General features: G+C 24.3%; 1 long non-coding RNA gene and 1 pseudogene across 1 annotated transcript in view; both read left to right on the top strand.

Moving 5' to 3' along the window:
* Positions 1–9,537, top strand: part of LOC148935694 (uncharacterized) — a 175,958-nt gene that overhangs the window by 17,460 nt on the left and 148,961 nt on the right. The gene's annotated exons all lie outside the window — the stretch shown is intronic.
* LOC148935701 (uncharacterized) lies at positions 1,877–7,588 on the top strand (annotated as a pseudogene).

The following is a 9,537-nucleotide window of genomic DNA, read 5'->3' as shown; positions in this document are numbered from 1 at the left end:
AATGATATTTACGAATCATAGGAAAGTGAAATTAATTAAACGAAAAAGCTTTAAAAATTAATTAAACAAAAGCTTTAAAAAATATTTAATAAAAGAAAATGGAATGATAAAACTGTTAAAATATATTGATAATTTTTAAAATTGAAATAACTAATTACATTTACATATGTATATATGTATATATGTAAGGCATCTAATTCGATCATCTTCAATTATTCGTAAATTGTTATATAACAAAATTTGTTTAAAGTCATAGTATCCAGGGGAACATATAATAATTAATTTTTTATTTTGTTTTTTAATGAGATATATGAAAGTCATCTTAAATTCTTTAAATAAAATGTGTAACATTTGACTCTGCAATTCAAAAGAATATTAAAAACTAAGAGATTATTATAAGAAATAAATAAAAAGTCAATAAAATATCTTATTGAAATATCTTTTAAATGATTTTTAATGTAAATTATATCCAAAATGTTATCCGTTACAATCAGTGTAAATACGTATGTTGATTAATGGATGATTAATAAGTGAATGGTACATCATCAAGTTTTTGGAGTTATAACATTACATACTCTAACATTCTTTCATGTTCTCAAGTATTGTTGGTAGCTCGCTATAAATTTCCTTTTAGAGTATATATGATTTTAAAGAAAGTAATCAAATCTGGAGAATGATCCGGCCATGAAATTTTCTACGTCCAATCTATTGATTAGGAAATTGCGTTTATAATACTTATCATGCTCATTGTGTATAATGTGCATGATATAATGCAGGACAATCGTCCAGTTGATATCATATTATTAAAGGATTTAGGATCATATATTTTTTAATAAAAATGGTAGTGTTCAAAGAGAAAGATAAAATATTTATGTCCTGTTAATAATCCGTTAATAAAATATGGTTTGATTATTGCCAATTTTGCCATACCAAACATTTAAGCTCCGTTCGCCGTTGGTGATCAATCTGAAGTCAGCGTAGATTTCTAACTGATCAATAATGCTTATTTTTGAAATTTTTTGAATTAACTTATTCGAAACTTAAAAAAATAGTTTTATCAATATGTATACGTGTGTGCAGTTTAGAATTTAAAACAGAATTCATGATAGAATAGAGTAATTGTATGATATATATATATATATATATATATATATATATATATATAATAAATAAATATAAGTAATTGGTGCCAATTTTTGATATCAAATATTTTATATAAAGAAACTTCTTTTGTAGGTTAGATTTTACTCGTAACTCGTAACTATCATAAATTAGCGCTATTTTTAAATAACAAATTTTTTTTGTAAAAAGGATCATTTTCTTACAATAAGAAGCATGAAAAAGGTACATCTCTAATAGCACAGGATGTATTCTCAAGACGATCCTGTAAGTCCTGAATATCCCGGGACATATGTAGGACATATTTAGGAATCAACATTACTCTTAGACAAAAATTTCTGGACTAGCAAATAAACGCTTCATTACGTTCTCCTCCATTCAGCCTCAGACTATCCTAAGGACTTTTTTAGGACGACTTTAGGATGACTTCAGGATAATTTCAGAATATCCCACAAGCATCCTTAGGGATGTCTTGAAAAAGGTAATTCTATGGACGTCCATAATGTAACTAATATTGATCTAGAATATGTTATTACGGTGTATGGCGTATACGAGAAACGTATTTCCAGAATACGTTTTAGGACTGTCAGGACAACGTCAGGATTATTAACAATTATTTATTAAAAATGCATTATATATATATATAAATAATATATATAATAATATATATATATATAAAGATATAAAATTATTTAAAAATTAATTATCTTAAAAAAATATTATTTACGTTAAAGAGTTTATAGTTTATGTTATATTTTATTTCATATGTTCAAAATGAGAATTTTTATGTTTTGTATAACTAACGAGTTATAATCAATAAAGTTTGATTCATTTATGTATAACGCATTTTTAATAAATAATTGATAATCCTGACCTTGTCCTGACACAATCTTGAAACGTATTTTGAAAATAGTATAATAACATATTCTGGCTCAAGTAGCAAGATGACGTTATTATGACGATGATTTAAGATCGTTTTTCGTCATTCGTCGTCAGTGTACTAAATAATGACGTAAAATAAACGTGACATTTGTCACGAAATATTATCGCCATAAATATATCGTCATTTTTTTAGATATTTTTAATGAATAAATAATGAAACATTATTAATTACTATCTTCTTAATCAACTATAATATATAAATAAAAAAAATATTTCCCATATTTAATACTATATTTAATATTTAATTATTAACAAATTCATAAACAAATAAGCAAAATATATACAATTTTCATAAGGAAAATGATTCTCATTAAACATAATAGGTTCACGGCCCTATATATGTAATTAAATTATCTACAAGAATTACATGTGCAATCGAGATTTTAAAATTGATACTATTTATACGACAATATAGTAACATTCATTAATCAGATTTATCAAATTTAAACCGAGATTCGGTAATCACTTATTTCATCATTTCAGTAGCAGGTTTCATTCCAATACAGAGGTTAAGCGACATCAAGCAGGATCTCCAAATGGATGGATGACCGGTTTTAGAAACATGCAGTGATACGAGATAAAAGATGTTTCATCACTTTCTCTTTTTTTTCCATTTTTTAATTTTTTTTTATTTATTTTCCGTAAGGAGTGTCACGTATATTATAGATTTTCAGTACTAGTCAATATCAGAACGCGGTCGTTTTCAGGATGTCCCTAAAGTCATCCTGAAGTCATCCTAAAGTCGTCTTAAGAAAGTCTTCAGGATAGCCTGAAGCTGAGTGGAGAACGTTTTGAGAACGTCTCGAGGACGTAATGAAGTATTCATTTGCTAGTCCACAGGACGTCCTGTTTACGTTTCAGGATCATCATAATGTATAGTCCTCAGGATATCCGGTTCATCATAGGATGTCCTAAGAACATCCTGAGGACGTTCTTGTGTTATTAGGGATAGTATTTCCTTTTGATAAAATATATGTATATAATGTGGAATACGGAATCTTAAAATAATTCAAATAGAATAATAAAAGATGATGATAATAAAAAATGAGAATAAAAGATGATAAGATGATGATAATAAAAAATGAGAATAAAAGATGATAATATCTAAGAATATAATTCTAATAAATAAATAAAAAGGTATAAAATTGTAGTAACTTGATAAACGTTTACATTTTTTGTGAGATTAATAATGTTACAGGGAGCAAAACATCGATCCATTTGATATTAATGTTTGCGTTATTAATATTTACATAATAATTGACTGACTAGTGCTTATATTTGTATTAAATGAACACGTCTTGTCATTTGTTTATCAAATGAAAGCATAAACATTCAACGTCCATTTTATAATTAGGCGAATTCATATGAAACTCACAATATTTTGTATAAAATGAATTTATAATAATCGCTAATTATTTTCAAGAATATGTTGGATTTTTACGAATTATAACATTATTTTAAAATGTTCTAATATTTTAAAGAAATTTTATAAATTTTATTAATGATTTGTTGTAGAAGCTTACATTACAGAAGTTTAATTTAAAAGATTGATATATGAATAATTTACAATCTTTTTGTAGGATATAATATGATTAAAATTCTGATTTTTAAATTAAGATATTTTCTTCAAAAATATGTTAAAACAAAATAAAAATATTCATAAAGAAATAATACAAAAGAATTAAAAAATGTATTATTTTTAAAATATTAGCGCTTTTAAAATGTTAAATTGAATAGAACTACGAAAGTGTAATAAATTTCATTAAAGTTCAATGAGATAGAAGATTTGATCTAGTAAAACCAGTATGCTACAATAATAATAATTAATAATTAAAAAGAATGATTAACGAATTTCTTTGATAAGTGAACAAGAGCGTGACGTAAGAAGTACATTGCTTTAGATTTCCATGATCACTATGTGAAATGATTTGAGTAAGTATGTGAATGATTTGACAGTAAGAAAGAAAAGGAAGGTCAAATTATTAGTATGTTGTGAAAAGTTTTAATTAGAAATATATAATAATTTAATTTAATAATTTAATAATTTAATTTTCTTTATTATTATTATATTTAATTTATATTTTCTTGTATCATATTATATATATTTATATATAGTTTAGTATAATGTAATAATATTATGTACAATATGTAACATATTATGTTGAGTAATTTATAAATATTAATTTATTTTTTTCTACGATATTATAGTCAATGTAAGAGAAATGAGTGAGAAATGATATTTCATTTTTGCAAAAAAGAAATGTGCGACAATAAATATATATAAAAATGAAAAGCAAGTATAAATGTGAAAACTGAATTTATTTCATTCTTACGCAAATTATGTTTTTTTTTTGTATTTTGTGTTTATTCTGGTTAGATCACATCGTGTTTAATTATATTCTTTTCTGTAAAATGCACCGACTATAAAACGCGCGATTAAATGCGTACCGATTTCTATCACTGTACCTTGTCTAGATTAATAAGATTACAAGACTTTAACAAGGGACCTGTTAGAAGCCACTGTCTGGAACCGATTTCATTCTCCTTAAAATACGTTATTAAACACAAACTGTCCGGAACCGATTTCATTCTCTTTGAAATATTTTATTAAACACAAAAATCTAAGACATATTTTGTATATATGCTCAATCGAAGTTTTAAGGGGTGAACAACTCCTCAAAGAGTAACCTATATTTTTGATTTCCATCAATTATCAACGAAACGGTGAGATATATAAAAAAATGTTTTAGATAAAACTTTTATTATTTCTTATGTACTTTATAACTGTGTATTTAAATTTTTTTAAATTTAATATTTTTTAAACTACCCCCACTCCCCATTATTATTTTTCGTAATTTAAATTTTTCCTAAGAATAAAAATTAAAGGGAATTTTATTATCAAATTTAACCATATATAATTCATATAATAAAATTATTTTACAAAATCGCATTTTTCAAAAATAACCTGAAAACGTCGCTATATGCATCATTTGTGCTTTTATGTAGTACTTGCGTGACAAAATTATGTTTCCATTTTATGTATTACAAATAATATAATAATTTTCATTGTTTTTTTTTAATTATACATATAAAAACATTCACTTCTTTCATTCATTCTTCATATATTTTATCATTATAGTACCTTAAATTTAAAATTATTTTTATTCGTTTACGCGAATAAATAGACTCTTATTTGTTTACATTGCCTTTATACACTAATTCCTAAAACGTACTTCATAACATAATCATTTTTTGATGTTTAAAATGCATTTATTTTATAATACAAATTTATCAACTTTTTATAAATATTAAAATAATTATGTTATTATATATTATTTAGCCATTCTAAAGAATACTCCTATTGTTTTGAGAAAAGTCACGTCAAAAGACGTGAAAATTAAGTAATAATATTACTCTTAAAATATGTGTTTGTGATATAAGAAGTGATAATGAATTGAATTTCATTAATCGTATCATCATTATAAAATTATCATAAAATATGTTATTGTTTATCTTTCGTATCGGAATGTCTTTCAAACTGACACTTTTTAAGCTTAAGTGCATTCTTAAAGATAGGCATCAATAAATCCAATGTATAAATACTAACAGATTTGCAGTTATAATCAGTAGTCACTTTATTATAGTGTGTTAAAGTGCTTTAACGTATATTTCTATAGAAGAACATATTAATAATGATTTTTAATCCAATTAATGTTGTCAGGCTTTTATTGGCCTTCATAAGTTCGATATATGGAAACGCTAATAATTGAAGCAAAAATAGAATTGAAAGAAAACATCCAAAAATTATTATTAGGTAGTATTTTTCATTACAATGGATTGAAAATAACAGAAGAAATGTGTCTCGATTTCCAAGAACCTTATAAATTGCACACTTTTGAAATAATTGAGGATGATGAGGAAGCATGGAGCGAAGATAATTTAAATATTTATGAATGTTTGAGTAATAATGTGCACTTTGATAATTCTTATAAAAGGCAAGCTGTTAGATATTGGCGAAAAATATGACAATCAAAAATAATCAAAACCAAAAAATATGACGCTAACAATGAAGATAATGTAAATGATAAAAAAAAAATCGTTCTTTAAAATCTGTACAGCATAAATTTAGAAGAGTGTCATCCGAATGTCAATTGAAACGATGGGAAGAATTACACTCACATCTGGAAATCGTATGGAAAAATTATTCTACATTTCCCAATTTACACATAATAAATTTACCGCACTGTTCAATCAGATCATCTAATTCCATCATGTTGATTCAAAAAAGATGGATTCTACAGGCTCAACAAGAAATAGAAAATTTAAATCCTATGTTTAAAGCATCTGATAATTGCAAGATTCAAAAAGTCCCATCGAATTGTTTCAAGAAAAATTACAAAGTTTGTCACTAGAAAAACACTGGAAGATTCAGTTAATTTGCAAAAAAACTACCAAAGATTCAGATCTGAAAATATTTATAATTCATATAATTTTATTAATTCATATAATTTATAATCAAAGTGGATTTCAATTAGAAATCCATTCCGGAAGATCACTATCTGATCAAGGAATAAAGACAGTAGAGCGTGTTATACAATTTATATCATTGACAACTTATTCATACATGATACAATCAATAATATCATGTGATGATAGATTGCTATCCCCTTTATTTATTACAAGAAGCTAATGATATGTTTGGGCCAAAAATGGAAGAAAATTTGTTCAGACTAATAAATGTTATTATGAAAGCATCAAAATCTAGTAAAATGACAGCAGGTATACATAAATTTCAATTGTATCTTTTATTGTTATTTTAGAAATCTAATAAAGTTTAATGTTATTAATATAAATTATTGTTTCGTACAGACACATTTTAAATCTTGGTTACAAGAAGCTTTCTTTCCAAATGTTGGTACTGATAGTGTTCTTCTTATTAATTCTTGAAGTGGACATTGTTCCGATATTATTTCTGATTTAATATTAGCAGAAAAATGCATTAATACAATGATAATTCCAAAAGATTCTTACAGAAAATACAACCATTAGATGTTTGTGGATTTCGGATTTGAAAAAATTTTGCTAAAAAATTTTCTGACCGTTTTATTATTGGAAAGTGATGTAAATTTATATCAACGAAATAATATAATAAAATTACAATCTTTGATACATAATCAGTTATCATCTCCTTGATATCACAATTTATTTAAATATTTGTGGTTTAAAAGTGGATATACAAATGAAAGACCGGAAGAATTTAAAAATGCAGTAAAATTTAGTTATGAAGAAATTTTAACATATGATATCGAAAATTGCAACAATATATCTGTAGTAAGATGTTTTCGGTGTAAAAAATCATTATATTTAAAGCATTTTTTTGTGGAATATCATTATTGTAATATCTGTAATGAATGATATAAATAATATAATAATAATATAACATATAAATTTTATTATATATGAATAAATGATTATGTTATTGAGTTAATATATTAGGAATTAATATCTATAAAAATAAAAAAATAAAGTGTAAAGAAATAAAAGCGTAAGCGAACAAAAATAATTTTAATCTTAAGATACCACAGCAATATAACATATTAGAAATAAATGAAGAAGTGGATGTTTTTATATATGTAATTATGTTATATGTTATATATGTAATTAAATAAAACGAATAAAAATTATTATCACTATTACTTGTAATACATAATGTAGAAAAGCAAAAGCATTTGTAAGCAAATAAAAATAATTTTAAACTTGAGATACTGTAATGATAAAATATATGAAGAATGAATGAAAGAAGTGAATGTTTTTATATGTATAATTAAAGAAAAACAATGAAAATTATTATTGTTATTATTATTTGTAATACATAAAACAAAAACATAATTTTGCCACGCAAGCGCTACATAAAAGCAATGATGCATATAGCGATGTTTTCAAGTTATTTCTGAAAAATACGATTTTATAAAATGATTTTATTATATATGGTTGAATTTGGCATAAAAGTCCCTTCAATTTTTATTCTTAGGAAAAATTTAAATTACGTAAAAATAATAAGGGGGAGTGGGGGTAGTTTCAAAAATATTAAGTTTTTAAAATACACAGTTATAAAGTACATAAAAAATAATAAAAGTTTTGTCTAAAATATTTTTTTATATATCTCATCGTTTTGTTGATAATTGATGGAAATAAAAAATATAAGTTAGCCTTTGAGGGGTTGTTTCATCTCTTAAAACTTTGATCGAGCACATATAAAAAAATACGTGTCTCTTAGATTTTTGTGTTTAACATATTTCAAGAAGAATCAAATCGGTTCCGGACAGTTATGACAGGTCTCTTATAAGAATAAAACAAGTGGCTTTATAAATATAATTATAAATATTATAATTTATAATATAACATAATATATAAATAAAATAATATAAAAAATAATATAAAAAATAATATAAAAAATTAATATAATGTAAATTATAATATAAATATAATATAAATATAATATAAATATTATAATTATAATTATAAATATAATTATAAATATAAGTAATATTGGAAACTTTATAAATTAATTAAATTGACAGATGTAATAATCTAATAATTTAGCATATAATAATACAAATCGTAGAATTTTATATTTTATTTTTACATATACAGATTGTATTATAAAAATATTAAAATAGTATTAAGTATAAAAATTATACGATTTATTTATATTTGATATGTATATATCTTCATTATAGATTTCGGATTATTATATTTGTTGCTTACGTTATTTTTTCTTTTATTGTAAAATGTATTTTTTAAATCAACTTAAATATTTTAATTAAAATTGGAGAAAGATATTATTATTTAACAATTTTTTTTAAAGAATTGTGTCATTTAATTATAAAATCAAATTTTATTTGTCATATTGCAAAACATAAACATTTAAACAAGAAAAGATTTTCAAGAGCGATTTTAAATTTTTAATAGATTTTATAGATTTTTTTTCATACTATTGAATCGCAAGTGATAAATTCTTATTTCGCGCGATTGCGATTCTGGGTTTCTCGCAAGTTCAATAGATTTAAGGCCATCTGTTGGCAAGCTAAATGGCGCAATCTGCGTAATCTATATACTATCTATTATACTACTATATCTATACTATGCGCTGATTTGCTGTGTAAGGATCCCTTCTATGTAACCGTTCTTTTTCTTTTCTTTAAAAAAAAATCGTTCGCCAGTATCAATAAGACATACCATCGTCGCAGTCGAATTAAGCTCGTGCAAGTTTTTTGTTTTCGATTCTTTCCTCTTGCCCGTCAATAGGTTATGGGCCCAGGCATGACGAAGTGTATCGGGAGGTAAAATTAAAATGTGTTCAAGTGTTCGAACTACGTTCGAAGACGTAAAAGTTCTCTTCTAAAACTCAAGTGTAATAGAAGAGAGGAGGTCAAAATGACATCGCTACATCCGGATAGAATGGAAATGTTGGGC

The sequence above is a fragment of the Pogonomyrmex barbatus genome, unplaced genomic scaffold, assembly GCF_055798465.1.
Source record: "Pogonomyrmex barbatus isolate J1 unplaced genomic scaffold, ASM5579846v1 scaffold4, whole genome shotgun sequence".
NCBI lineage: Eukaryota > Metazoa > Arthropoda > Insecta > Hymenoptera > Formicidae > Pogonomyrmex > Pogonomyrmex barbatus.
Note: the sequence above shows the minus strand (reverse complement) of the source record. Positions and strands in the feature narration are given on the sequence as shown.